General features: G+C 36.3%; 1 protein-coding gene across 2 annotated transcripts in view; it reads right to left on the bottom strand.

Annotated features, from left to right (window-relative positions):
- The window catches only part of TBC1D5 (TBC1 domain family member 5), a 549,135-nt gene that overhangs the window by 405,471 nt on the left and 127,905 nt on the right, over positions 1-15,759 (bottom strand). Inside the window, exon 3 of one of the 2 annotated variants that reach the window (XM_047100344.1) lies at positions 4,281-4,480. The exons of the other annotated variant lie outside the window; for it this stretch is intronic. The gene's annotated coding sequence lies outside the window, so the exon portion shown is untranslated. The remainder of the gene's footprint in view (positions 1-4,280; positions 4,481-15,759) is intronic. 2 annotated transcript variants of the gene reach the window in all.

Raw genomic sequence — 15,759 nt, 5'->3', positions numbered from 1 at the left:
TCAGCTTTCACCACTCAGTATGATGTAAGCTGTGGACCTGTCATATACTGCCTTTATCAGGTTGAGGTACATTCCCTCTACACTCACTTTGTTGGCAGTTTTTATCATAAATGAATGTTGAATTTGGTCAAATGCTTTTTCTGCATCTACTGAGATTATCATTTGATTTTCGTCCTTCATTTTATTAATGTGGTATATCACATTGACTGATTTGTGAATGTTGAACCATCCTTGCTTCCCTGGAATAAATCCCACTTGATCATGGTATATGACCGTTTTAAGGACTGTTGAATTTACTTCTGTTCAGTTTGTACAAGAGTTTTGCATCTACATTTATCAGGAATGCTGGCCTGTAATTTTCTTCCATTGTAGCATCCTTATCCAGTTTTGGTGTCAGGGTAATATTGGCCTCATAAAATGGCTTTGGAAATACAGCTGACTCTTAAAACAATGTGGAGGTTGGGCACATTGGCACCTCATGCAGTTGAAAATCCATGGATAACTTTTGACTCCCCAAAAACTTTACTACTAGCCTACTACTGACTGGAAGCTTTACCAATAACACGAACAGTCAATTAACACATATTTTGTACTTATAAGTACTATATACTATATTCTTACAACAAAGAGAGAAGAAAGAAATTGTCATTAAGAAAATCATTAAGATAAAACACATGTACAATATTATATTTATCAAAAAAATCCACATAAAAGTGAATCCACATCAGTTCAAATCTATGTTGTTTAAGGGTCAACTGTATTCCCTCCTCTTCTATTTTTTGGAAGAGTTTGAAAAGGAATGGCATTAATTCTACTTTAAATGTTTGGTAGAATTCACCTGTGAAGGCATCAGGTCCTGTACTCTTCTTTCTTGGGAGGTTTTTGATTACTCAATCTCCTTACTAGTGATTGGTCTGTTCGAATTTTCTATTTGACATGATTTAGCCTTGGTAAGTTGTAAGTTTTCAGGAATTTCTCTGTTCTTCCAGGTGCCTAATTCTTTGGTGTATAATTGTTCACAGTAGTCTCTTATGATCTTTATATTTCTTTTCTTTTCTTTTTTTTAATGTTTATTTGTTTTTGAGAAAGAGAAACAGAGCACAAGCAGGGGAGGCACAAAGACGGAGGCAGACACAGAACTCAAAACGGGATCCAGGCTCCACACTGTCAGCACAGAGCCCAATGTGGGGCTCAAACTCACAAACTGTGAGATCATGACCTGATCCAAAGTCGGACACTCAAATGACTGAGCCACCCAGGCACCCCTGATCTTTGTATTTCTATGGTGTCAGTTATAATATCTCCTCTTTCATTTCTAATTTTATCTTTTGAGTCCTCTTTTTTTTTTTTTTTTTTGACATGTAGCTAGTTTTGTCTGTATTTTGGAAAAAACAGCTTACTTTCACTGATATTTTCTCTTGTCATTTTTGTCTCATTTTCACTTATTTTTGCTCTTTGTTATTCTCTTACCTTACGGCCTAGTTTGTTCTTTTTCTAGTTCCTTTAGGTATATAGTTATTTGAGCTCTTTCTTTTTTCTTACTGTTAACATTTTTCACTATGAACTTCTCTCTTAGAATTTCTTTTTCTGCATTTGATTAGGGATAATTTTTATCATCTTTTTACTTTTTTATATACTCCATCCTTCCTACCACAGCTTTTACTTTTATAATCAGAAAAAAATGCTTGCAATTTTTTAAAGGACAAAAACGATAAATGTGATGGGAAGGGGTACTGAAAGAGATCACTTTGCAAAAGGATCTGGGTTATTCTAAGCTGATATAGAGTACTTAAAAAGTTAAAAATGTATTAAACCCAGAATGATTTGAAGGCATCAGCATGCACATACAATTTACATAGAACAAGCAAGAAGAGAATAAAGAAATATATACTTAACTATAAGGGATGGTTCTATCTAAGGTTTATCCCTTCTTCAAATTTTGAGATATGACCATTTGTACCTGTGTTCTCACTATAGAAGAACCAACTAAGTGCTCTGGTGTTTCCCAGCAGTTACCCAGCTTTTTGACCACAACATGTGATAGCTTGTAGTGAATATAGAGAGAGATGAGAAGCATGGAGAAGACAGATAAAGGGCAGCTTGACTGAGATAGAAAACAAATGGATTCCATTTACTTCCCAATGAGTCAGTCATGAGCAAGTGATGTAAAGTATCACAGGTGATGATTTACACACAGGTGATGTAAAGTATGGTTTCTGAAATTGCAAAGGCAATCCGTTACTAGACAGGGAAATAAATTTAGTTATGGGAAGCAGCATGTAGTAAGAGAAATATACAAAGATTAGAATAGAATAGAGCACTGCACACATTTCAGGTAGCTAGGGTAAAAACTATTTCAGCTTTTGTTTCACTTTCATTGGTACATTTATGCCTGTGGAAATTGGCTCATAAATGTAAATTTTATTCCTTACAATGGTTGTGTTAAAATAAATGTGAATTCCTCCTATCTGAGACACCTTCAACTCTAAGTTCAATAATTCTAGTTTTGCTACTCCTTTAACAAATTTAATGAAGGTGGCAGGGAGGGGGACAGAAAGAGATATGGATACCAAAAAGCCTTCTATATGGAATGTGCTAAAAGTACGCTGGCAGGAAAACATTTTTTAAGGCCCCCTATGAAGGCTCAGTTAAAGGAGAAGGAAAACAATAAGGGAAAGGGTAAGGAAAAGATTGGAAACTGATGACTAGATAGATGTAAGAAGTGGAAAGAAAGTAATCAGGGAACTCTGAGTAACTGTTAGAGAACAACATCATTCCCTGAAAAAGCCTACAATCTAAATCTGGCAGATTGTGTAAACGCGCGCGTGCGCGCGCGCGCGCACACACACGCACAAAAATGAATCTACAGAACATATTACTATAATAAGGATATTTTTTTTAATTTTTTTTCAACGTTTATTTATTTTTAGGACAGAGAGAGACAGAGCATGAACGGGGGAGGGGCAGAGAGAGAGGGAGACACAGAATCGGAAACAGGCTCCAGGCTCTGAGCCATCAGCCCAGAGCCCGACGCGGGGCTCGAACTCACGGACTGCGAGATCGTGACCTGGCTGAAGTCGGACGCTTAACCGACTGCGCTACCCAGGCGCCCCAAGGATATTTTATTGATAAGTGTTTATGTCCCCCCCAAAACTCACATGTTGAAATCTTAATTCCCAATGTAATGGGAATACACGATGAAATGGGAATATAGATTATAAGGGTGGAGATGTGGAATAAGCTTAGGAATTCCCTGAGCTTGCAGGGATGAGTTAACAAGGCATAAAGAAATAGAAAGTCATAGGATATACACACCCAAGTTTGGGTAAACAAGCTTAGGTAAATAACATTAGGTAAATGGGGCAAAGGCCCCCAGTATAGGACAAAGGTACAGGAACAGGGAATCTCAGGAAGAAAACATCCAAGATGAGGTAAACAAGATTAGGTATTCAGGGCAGAAAGGCCCCCTAACTTAGTATAGCAGAAAGCTGCTTTCACAGGAAGGAAGGACCAAATTAGGTAAACAGGTAAATAGGGCTACAGACCACAGTGGGGCAAAGTTGCCCAGAGCAGAGCTAATTAGCAAAAGAAAGATGCCTTGCTGACAGTGAGGTAGCATGCTCAGGCTTTCTTGTCCCCTAGGCCAGTTTAGGTAAACAGAGGTGGGGCCTCTCTTCTGCTGTAAACAACCTTCCACCCAGATTTTGTTTTGTATTTACCCAAACCTCTAACACCACGTATCTCCAAAACCTTCTTCCCCTCCCCCCACCCATGAGTTCATGTTCATGGTTTCGTTGTCTCTTTGTGCATGTCCATCACACTTGTAAGCCTTCTGATCCTCATAAAAACAGAGCAAGGACTCTTACTGGGGACTTTTGTCTCCTCCCAGGACATTAGCCTCTCTCGCATTTTTAGTCCTGCATCCCACTTTCTTGCTGGACAAGAGAGGACTCCAGACCCAGAGTCTATGACAGGTGGAACCCTCATGAATGGGATTAGTGTCCTTATAAGAAGAGACCTTAGAGAGGTTTCTCACTCCTTCCACCATGTGAGGACACACAAAGAAGATGGTGGTCTGTGAATCAAGCACTGCATCTGCTGGCACCTTTATCTTGGACTTCTCAGTCTCTGTGAAGACTGTGAGAATTGTTACAAATAAATTTCTGCTGTTTGTAGGTCACCAAGTCTATGGAATTTTTGTTACAGCAGCCCAGAGACTTAAGACAGATACTGATAGCATTCAATTTTTAAAGGTACATTTTGAATAAATATATGCTTACCTTTCAGGAGATCTTTATTGATCCAGAAATCTAACTGACACCTGAAAATGCATGCTCTAATCTGAAGATGACTTCAGATTCAGTACAACAGAGTTCTCCAAATACGAGTCTTGGTTGGCAAACAGGAAGCAAAGAAGAATGAAGAAATAGAGATCACTTGAGTTTTCCCTCAACCAAGCTTCTGACAAAGAAGCAAATACCTAGAAAAATAAATAAATAAAATAGCCTCACACATTCCTATCCCAAAAGGAACCCTGAACCAAAGCAAACAATAAAAAGGCAAGCTGAAAAAATTTAGGTCATACTATTTTAAGCTTTTGGACGACAAGTGTTAGCCTACTCACTAATCACTCTTTCTATCATCTATTTTAACTTCTGGAAGAAAGGAAGCCATTTTATTTTACTTAAAATAAATGGTACTACAAAAACTTTAAATCTAAAACACCTCCATATGAAACAAATCACGTTACAACTTCATTTCCTTGACATGAAAGTGTTCAAATAATAAACACGCTATTCTAATACATAGTAAAATAATACCAAGTACTAAAATTACAAAGAATAAAAAAATGGAAAACTGCCATTTGAAAACAAACATGGGGAAAAATTCCATTGAAAAGGATTCCAAACATTAATAAAATGTCAAATTCAAATACTGATGTATCAGTGCAACAAGTAAATATTATTTGTGATGTAAAAAGTAATTTCCCTAGCTTTTTTGCATAGAGAAAAAGAAAAATGTCTTATCACCTGTAATTAATATTCTTCCGTAAGTCATATGACACAGATACAATCTACATGAAATCTGCAAGAATGACAACTGACTTTCTTAAATAGCTATCTAATGTAAGTAAAGAACCTCTTAATAATAATATCAAATTACTCAACATTACTATCACTTTCCTCTAGATTTCATTCTATATAGTTTACTCCCTATAACCTGTTAGAACTTATTAGTAGCTCAACATATGTACAAAAGGACAAAAGTAATTAGGTACTATAATGTGAAACATAAATCAATACCACAGAACTGAAAAGCATTATGACAATAGATATAACTGAAACCTACTGAGATTCAAAAGAAATTATTTAAAACACATTTTAGCATCATATGCTATTAAAACCAAGTAACAAAGTATGATTTGTAACGTGGCAGATTAACGTGGCATTGACCTCTAAACAGATGTCCAGAAACTTTTATGCTCTTGTATTGAATACAATTCATGTTGTTTGTTTGATAAAGAGAATGATTTATTATGTTCTGATGTAGCATTTCCTTATTTTAACTTTCAATCTTATCTGAAAAATTACCAACAATTCATTTCTAAATTATACAATATATGTGTGAAAGATACCTAAATACAGTCTACACCTCCTTGGACGGTAATATAGTCACATGCTTTTTCTGTATGGTTGAGCTAAAAATTGCTACATGTCTCCATTTCTTATCTTTCCTTTGTAAAAATACAGACCATTTTTATTCTATGGGTGGCTCTTTAGAATGAAGGACATTCAAATATCTTTCAACTATTCCAATATATGTGTATTTCACAAATGTGTGTTTATATAATAGTTAATCTATATTGTCACACTACTGTGTCAATACTATTCAGAGAATGATGGCTATTACTTCATAATGGCTATTCACAACCAAAGAAAAACTGCTAATATAATCAGTATCCTGAGTAGTTATAATTTGTTTTATTTCTAAATACATACTTTACACTCAGGTCAATTCTACATGTCATACATTGCTCCGAAAGTAATTTACTTTCTTGCTCTGACAGGATATATCCAATGAAATATTTTATTGGCATACCATCAGAGAAACCAAAAAGGAGAAAAACACCTACAAGGCAGAGTTAGCTAACAGAGGCTTTATCTCTACAGTAATACTGTATGAAACTAGACTTCTTCAGCCATCTATATGCAGAGAAAATGTTTACCATTAGTCTCACTGAAAGGATATACCAGTTCTTTTTCTAGTTATCCTCTATGGAATTGCATAAATATTGAGAAAATCTAGAAATAGACATACACATGCACATATAAAAATTATTGTCAGTGTATAAGTTACTGCTGCCCTGGGACTGCAATAATTTATGTAACATCTGTTTTCATATTTTTCTAATTTTTTTCCTAATTAACATGCATATTTAACGCATAAATGCTCAGACCACCTCGTTTTTCTGCTGACTGTGCCTCTTTATTTTTGAAGTTGTGCACTCCTAGGGAGAATTCAGGAGAGATGGAAACCAAAATCTTATTCAAAGCACTAATTTTAAAATGTAAACAACAGTACTAAACCAACTTCCAAGAAAATACTAAAGTCTTAAGAGTTTTTCAGAATAAAAGTTCAAGCTGCCAACAACAGTCATGCACTTAACTTGAGGTCCAAATACCAACGAGCAACACAGAAGCTTAATTCCAATATTATATTAATCTTCTTGATTCCTTTTTAATTTTTATAAAAGCTGAGAAACCTACTATAAAATCTATGATCATTTGACTTTGAAAATTCTGGTAGCATTTTAAAATTGTTATGCCGTAGGCAACAAACATACATGAACACGTTCCATATGGTAAGCATCAAGAAGTATGTAACCAGCTATATGTTTTTGAATTTTAAGCTTCCAAATCCTGTGCAGATGTGAGGAAAGGGGGAAGTTTTGACTCTGAAGCTACATTCAAGTACAATCAACTTCTGAAAGATCTTAATCTGTACTGGGAAATTTAAAATTCAAAATACTACTTATCTTTATTTTTAATAGAAAAAGTAAAATTAGAGGCTGATCAAACAAATGCTACAATAACTAAAGTATTCCCAAATAACAATGTTTAATATGCCAACACTGTGACTCCATCTGTACTTACCTCACTTTAGAATTAAACACTTTGTATTTTAATTGCCTAGTTATGTATTTCAGGCAGTCATTTATTACTTCTCATCTGTTGTCAGGGCTGTTCTAGGCCTTTGTAAACACGGAAATTCTCAACCCTCATAGAACTTACATTTTACTTGGGATATCAGACAGTATCCAATAACGATGCAAATACGTAACTGTAAACAGAGATCAACGCTATTAAAAACAGGGGAAGGGGTAAGCCATGAGATTTAATAACAGGAGATTTGATTTAGCCCAGAGGTCAGCAAAGACCTAAAGACTACTTAAGATGAGATCTGAAAAGTATGGGGCAGTCTAGGAACAGCAAGTACTAAGGTCTCAAAGCATTATGAGAAAAGCACATTCTGAGTCAAGAAAGAGAAGCAGAAGGGCCAGTCACAGCTAGAGAGAGAACATATGTGAGACAAAATGGGGCAGAAGAAGTCAATAAGGCAAAATTACCACAGGGTTTTAAATATAGTATCAATCAATTACACATTGAAAAATTACCAAATTTGGCTGAGTTACGGAGACGAGCAAGAAAGGTAAAGGGGAGGAGTTAGGTGTGAGGTGACAGATTAGACTAAAGTGGTGGTGGTAAAGATGCGGAGAGAAGGCAGGAAGATTTATGGGCTAACAGAAGAATTTGGTGAAAGATTCAATTTTGTGGAGAATGAAGCTGGATAACAATTCCATTCAGTGATATAAGGAAACCTGGAAGAAGATCTGCTGTTGGAAGAAAGAGACCAAATTACACTAGGGCATATTAAAGGATTACCTGTTGGAGATGTCTTGCAGGGATTTCAATGTAAACATCAGAGCTATAATAGTCTGGAGATTTAAGAAAGGTCTGGGCTAGAATCAAATTTAGAACTTACTAGGATATGGGTAGCAACAACAACAAAAAAGGCACCTACATTGCTTTTCCCCCCTGAAAAATTCCCTACGCACATGTTGTATCTTCCTTGTTTCTAGCTATCATACCACATTGGAACAGAAAAAAATATATACTTCATAATGTGACAAAATCATATAGCTTGTAAATGGTTAACTTCATAAGGCATATATGCCTTATCTTAAGTTACTAAATAATAGTCATCATTTACTGAAATGCCTACTTGGGTTAAAAACTATTAAAAATATGCTGAAGCATTCTAAAAATGTGCATCAGGTCATTAATCCTCACAATAACCTTAGAATTGAACAATTATTGAGCCTACTTTTTAGATGCAGACACCGAAGTTAGGGAAGTGTTAAGAGTTGCTAGTAAAGCCAATAAATGAGAGAGGCACACTTCCAACCCAAGCATATCTGAATCCACAGCCCATTTTCTTTCCACTAAAAAGGAGGGTAGCAGGTATCGATCTTCAGAATAAATTTACCTCAGTTTCAAACCTGGCCCCAGAAGACCACTTAAGCTCTCTTAAATATCCTCATCTGCAATTCCTACCTTGCTAGGAAATAGTGACACTTCAGGGAACATATAAAGTGTGTATCACCATTCACATGATCCGTCACCACAGGAGCCACAGTTGAGAGAGGGCTTAGAGCAGAAACTAAGGCTGACACTGAAAGTTTGGGAAATTTCACAGCATAGGTCAGGGCAGGTCATCAGGTACAGTACCTCGGCTCATCCTTGTTCTTCCCCTCATGGAGGAAGAGTAGTTTCCATCAAAAGAGCAGATGCTAATATGATAAAAGCTGTAGGTGGAGAGTTCAGCAATGTTTCTAAAACATTACAATGCATAAAAATCACCTGAGAGGTTTTTTTTAAGTTTATTTATTTATTTTGAGAGAGAGTGTGTGTGCATGCATGAGAGAGGGGCAAAGAGAGGAAGGGAGAGAGAGAACCCCAAGCAGGCTCCGTGCTGTCAGCAGAGCCCGCCTTGAGGCTCGATCTCATGAACCAGTGAAATCATGACTTGACCTGAAGTCAAGAGTCAGACGCTTAACCAACCAAGCCATCTAGGCACCCCCTGAGAAGCTTCTTAAAAATGGAGACTGCCAAGCAGATCTTCTCAAGGATTCTGACACAGAAATGGAAAAGATGCCCCTTCAAGCTTTCTAAAAGATATCTACCTACAGCAACCACTTTCCATTCTTTAGCATGTGTTTTTTAAATTATTTGTTAAACATATATATTTTTTTAGTCCAATTAAATTGTACCCAACTTAATATAAACATTTCAGATATTTTTCTTAACAACTACTGTCAAGGTTCCTTCCCAATGGAAAGAGGGATAATAAAACAAAAGTAGTTTTAACGATACATAAAATGCCTCCATCAAAACTTATTTTCCTTAATATAGATTTTAGTCTTATGATTAAAACTAAGTCATCTAGGGATATATATGTCAAAAGACATAGGAATGTTTAAAGGAGATGAATGGTTCATAAAGAACATTTTGTCACAAAAGTTAACCTTTGGTGAAAAAAAAAATATATATATATATATTTGATTAAAGAATCCTGTACGGGGCGCCTGGGTGGCTCAGTCGGTTAAGCGGCCGACTTCGGCTCAGGTCATGATCTCGCGGTCCGTGAGTTTGAGCCCCGCGTCGGGCTCTGTGCTGATGGCTCAGAGCCTGGAGCCTGTTTCAGATTCTGTGTCTCCCTCTCTCTGACCCTCCCCCATTCATGCTCTGTCTCTCTCTGTCTCAAAAATAAATAAATGTTAAAAAAAAAAAATTTAAAGAATCCTGTACTTATGTAAGAGGGTCTAATACAGTAATAGTTATTCAAAAAATGGATAACGAGATTACATGTAACCCTGTCAAGTGACACCAATGAAAACTAATATATACTGGTACCAAAGCAGCATTCAAAAAAGAAAATGTCTACTCTATTTCCAGACACTTCAGATCACTTAAAAATGAAAGTATGTCTATCTTTCCTTCTACATGAACCACAGCTGTCACTGTGGAAGCATATATTCCAATCATTGTCCCAGCGGCTCCCATCAACTTGATCTACTGGTGCCCTGAGTCAGGGCTGCCTTAACAACATTCTAGTGACCTAAAGGTTCTAACAAATTCCATGGGGCACATGTGTGGCTCAGTCAGTGGAGCATACAATTCTTGATTTTGGTTCAAGTCATGATCTCAGAGTCATGGAATCAAGTCCCACATCAGGCTCCATGCTTAGCATAGAGCCTGCTTGAGATGTGTTCTCGTGTTCTCTCTCTCTCTCTCCCTCCCTCCCTCCTTCCCCTCCCTCTGCCCCTTTCCCCAACTTGTGTGCACATTCTCTCTCTCTCTGTCTCTCTCTCTCTCAAATAACAAATTCCAAAACTCCAAACTTTCATCCAAGGCTAACTGAATTTAATTTTTTTTTATTTTGAAATTTCAAGATGGATGTTGTTAAGACATATTATCTGTGAAGCTAAATATGGGCAGTTAAAAATTTAAGTTTATGACATAATATCTCCTTGTGTTTTTATGAGTCAAAGAAAATACCCATTCAGGTTTCTGTTTTTGATCCCGTGATTTACATCAGGACCATGATAGGGAATAGAAAACTAAAGATAATAAAAGTTGCTTGAAAAAGAACTTCAGTAACAATAACATTACTACTATACTGTGCTGCTATTTACATGGTATATCTCATTTAATGTCTCCTCACCTCCACCCTAACCACTCCCACTTAAAACAAACAAACAAACAAACAAAAAACAGGGGCACCTGGGTGGCTCAGTCAGTTAAGTATCTGACTTTTGATTTCAGCTCAGCTCATGATTTCACAGTCATGGGATCGAGCTCGTCCTCAGGTTCTGCAATGACAGCGCTGAGCCTGCTTGGGATTCTCTCTCCCCCTCTCTCTACCCCTCCCTGACTTGTGCTCTTCAGCACATGCGGTGTCTCTTTCTCTCTCTCTCTCTCAAAATAACAAAAATTTAAAAATTTAAAAATTTAAAAAAGCTAAGAGGAGCTTGAGCACACTAACTTGCCCAAGATCTTATCATTAACAACTGGTAAAGCTGGGATTTGAATCCATGTGATTGGAACCCAGAGGCCACATGGTCTTAACCATTATAACATGCTATATTAATTTAAAGGCTATATTAAGTGTGATTTACTTGACCATTACTCACTCTGTTCATGAAATCCCTTAACTCTATAAACCTTTACACAGCCAAAAATCCCGAAAGTACTGACACAATATAAATCTTTCTTTCTGTCTTTTATGGTAAATGAAATGCTTCCACACTGTTCTAATAATAAAGCATATCTTTGCTTCCTAAATGACTCGTCATCTTGTAACAGTATATAACATTATTTTCTCACAGTCATGCTCATTTTCACTAACCACAGTCGGTATCAAGTTAGATCCCACACTACCAGAAGCTCCAGGCAAGACAGAAACCAATGTATATACAGTGCAAGAAAATAACTTTTTGTGATTTAAAGATTATCTCTTCTACTATTTCTCTTGGTGCCAACAAGATAACTTTTCTTCCCAAATCTTGGTTACATTTAGGATTCATTTAGAACCAACCTCTAAGTACCAAGTTTGAATTAGCTTTAGAATAAGAAACAGATCAGTCTCAATCACTCTGTATATATAAATAAACCAAAAGAAGCCAGTCAATTCTGAGAGTTGCTTTGGGAACTTGGGGTTCATTCCAATCCTGAAGATCAGTCTAAATGCCCTGAGAAAAGTTAGAAAATTCCAGGAACTGTGGTTTCCCTAAGAGAGCTGCAGATTCAATCTGACTCCATGAGATGAAAAATTCCATTAAGCTTTAGTCTTCATCCATTTCCTCCGGCAGACATAAGGCATGGGACTTTTCAAAGTACACATCTTCCACAGTACAATAAGGAAGTAAACATATTTGTAATTAAAGTACTCCCTTCTTTTAAGTGTGTTCCTGTAACTAACATGAAAATAAGATTTTTGAAGAAATTATTTTAGATTAAATAAGCTGAAAGTTTAAGCATCGTCCATAATTTTATTTTGTATTCTAAATTCTCAGTTCCAGACTAATTAAATTATTCCACATCTCATTAACTACTCCTCCTTATGTTATTCCATTTGTTTCAGAGTTCCTTTTTTTAATCTGTTGCCTTTTTATAACATTACCTGTCACCTTTTATCCATGAACACTGTAATTTATCCTGTTCAAACTATGCAAAAAGAAAAACTCAAACCATACTTGATTATGCTGGAGGAAAGTCTGTGAAATATTCTAGAATTCTGGGGAAGCTTTAACTCTCAGAAAACAGAAGTGGACGAAACTAATTATAATAAGAAAGAGAACAGATAATAAGTTAGCTCTACAAAGGACTCAATTATTTAAGATTTATTTTTTCTGCTGCGTGGCTCATGACTTTCCCATCACTTACTTCACTACCAAACTACTGTTCCTTTATTGATCTCTCTACCTATTAGCTTCTTCTCAAAAAGAAATAAAGGAAATCTAAACTGGATAATGTTGGTGATCATTAGCAGCATAGAAAAATGGCTGAATCAATTATCAGGCACTTGGTATTTTTGAAAGATAATTCCAGTGGTGGTGTAGAGTACTAGCAATGAAACTGGCATAGTAGCTTCAGAAATGGGAGGACTGACAAAGAATATGAGAAAAAAATGGTGGCACCTAGACATAAAAATGGAAGAAGAGAAAAATGGAAGAAGAGAAGAGTAAATTTCCAAGGTTTCTAATTTAGGAGTTAGGCAAAATGTTTATACTATGAAAGGACTAAAAAAAAGTAGGAGGGGAAGGAGTAAGAAAAAAGTTAAGAGAAAAAGCACATACTATATCACTTCATATCTATAGCTATCTCAGTACCTCATACCCCTAAAAATGTATGTTTCTCTGTGAATAAAAAAATGAATGAAATATCTCAATTTTATTTTTGTTAACTTTTATAACATTAAGTAATTTGAATTTGCTTACTAACATGAAGTTTCTTATTTCTTTCTTCTTTTTTTTATTTTTTTAATATATGAAAATTTATTGTCAAATTGGTTTCCATACAACACCCAGTGCTCCTCTCAAAAGATGCCCTCTTCAATACCCATCACCCACCCTCCCCTCCCTCCAGCCCCCCCACCCCCCATCAACCCTCAGTTTGTTCTCAGTTTTTAAGAGTTAACATGAAGTTTCTAAACTCACAACTAATTCCATAACTACTTGAGACTTTTTTTTTTTTTTAATTTCCTAGATTCTAAACAACACTGCTGGAAGCCTAGAAGTGTCTCCAATTGTAACTCTCTTTTAAAAGTTGCCAAATTGTGGTCTCTATGATTCACCTAATATCTCACTTCGAGCAACTAACAGGTATAAACAATCCAGCTGAATTTTAAAGTTTGCATAAGGTTACTCGCTCAGTAGTAACACTCCAACAATATAAATACCAAAAGATCATACCTGTATTAGTGCTTTCGGTATCCTAACTCAATAAAACAGCAGTAAATTAATTTACTTTTGCTACTCAGAAGGATAACTTTTTAAATGTATTCTTCAAACCACTTTAAAAATATTTAAAGATTCCAGGCAAAATGATTACTATGGTCTAATATTGCAATATGATGTATAAAACTAAAAATATTCAAAATCCCATAAGAAAACTGCTGAGGTTAAAAGATTATAAGTTGGGAAAATGAAAAGAGGAAAATCATAAATATAATAAATGGAGTATACCAAAACTTTTGGTTTTATAACCAGAAGGATTACAAAGTTATTTCAAAAAACTACTGTTTTCTATTTTGAATGCTAGAAATTCAGCAAGCAACTGGCTATTACTCTCCAAGGACAGAAACCCAAATAAGGCACTCAAATCTTATAGGACATTAAAAAAAAAAAAAAATTGCCCAAAGACAGTCTTATAAAAAATGATGCTCAAGGTCTTTTGTGTTTATCTTTATAGTAATTTATCTCATCCAAGCTAACAGATAGGAGATGTGACAGTAAATGCATGATTAACTATCACACTCCTTACAAGCACAAATTTTAAAAAGGCTTGTTGGGGGCACCTGGGTGGCTCAGTCAGTTAAGCATCTGGCTCTTGATCTCAGCTCAGGTCATGATCTCGTGGCTCATGAGATGGAGCCCCGTGTGGGGCTCTGTACTGACAACACAAAGCCTGCTTGGAATTCTCTCTCTCCTTCTCTCTCCGTCCCTCCCCTGCCCATGTGTGCACCATGCTCTCTCTCTGTGTCAAAATAAATAAATAAACTTAAAAAAAAAATAAACAGGCTTGTTGAAACCTTCAAAAAAGCTAGTAACCCTATTAAAAAGGACACACTCCCCAGCCCTCTATACTGGTCCTCTCCTTGCCTAAGTGACTGAACACCAGACCACCTTCCAGAGCAGTATTTGTGGAAGAAAAAAAAGCCCTAAAGACTAGGTTACCTAACCTAAAATTGTTTCTGCTTTTAAAATATGATGGCCTACAAATTCACTGAAATAATATCTTTCATTGAAAATACTCAAAATGACCTTATCTAAAGACTATCAATATGTAAAACTTATGTTTAAACTTTTTTTTTTTTTCCAACGTTTATTTATTTTTGGGACAGAGAGAGACAGAGCATGAACGGGGGAGGGGCAGAGAGAGAGGGAGACACAGAACCAGAAACAGGCTCCAGGCTCCGAGCCATCAGCCCAGAGCCCGACGTGGGGCTCGAACTCACGGACCGCGAGATCGTGACCTGGCTGAAGTCGGCCGCTTAACCGACTGCGCCACCCAGGCGCCCCCTTACGTTTAAACTTTTAACTGCCTTTCTGAGCAATGCCTGATGATGTTAATTTCTCAGTCCATGATACTTGGGGTGGGAGTGAGGGTGGGAGGAGGATGTCCTAAAAGAAAGACTCTTCTTTGTGTTGTAAAAACGTCATTTTGTTTAATTCTCACAATAGCTATATGAAAAGTCCTAATATTATCATTACTCCTACTTGCTCTGCAGATGAAGAAATGTAGGTATGGTTAACTAGATTTATTTAATATCACACTCTTAATAATTAGTATTTAAACTCAGGTCTGTAACGCTCTACAAGCCATGTCCTTTCCACAACATCACAATGCTTTCAAGTATACCTGTGAGTAAGTAATGTAAGTCAAAATCATGTGGTGAATTAAAGTGATTCCTTTATCTCTACCTCACCAAAGTACCTTGGAAACCTACCATCAAAAGTGATTAAGTGTGTATCACCTATGACCGTGGACCATGGACCACTGAAATCTGTGATTCAGGAAGCTCAAACATCAGTTTCTCTCACTTTATTTTCACTCTGAAGTATATTATCTCTTGTATTCAATACTACAGAAAAGAAACATCTCTCAAGCTCTGTGCTTCAGTGGTATACACCGATTTAGGATTAAACTCTCTAAACAACAAATTCTTACTTTTCTTTATGTAACCTTGATAGACCATACATACATACATAGTTGCAAATCAGACTTTTTAAAAGGCATCCCTTCTCCAATGTCCCGAAAGCAGTGTGCAGGTTGGCCAAAGACAAAATACATCCTGAGCCTCATTAGTATAAATGTGCAATGAATATAGATAAAGCCCAGAGTAAGTCTTCAAATACAAATTATCATACTCAGAATAAATAATAATAAAACTAGAAAATTCAGATCCAGAGTTGAC

This window comes from Lynx rufus, unplaced genomic scaffold (assembly GCF_022079265.1).
Source record: "Lynx rufus isolate CCGP_SWC_20201006 ecotype Redwood Valley unplaced genomic scaffold, mLynRuf1.p SCAF_5, whole genome shotgun sequence".
In the NCBI taxonomy this organism is placed as follows: domain Eukaryota; kingdom Metazoa; phylum Chordata; class Mammalia; order Carnivora; family Felidae; genus Lynx; species Lynx rufus.
Note: the sequence above shows the minus strand (reverse complement) of the source record. Positions and strands in the feature narration are given on the sequence as shown.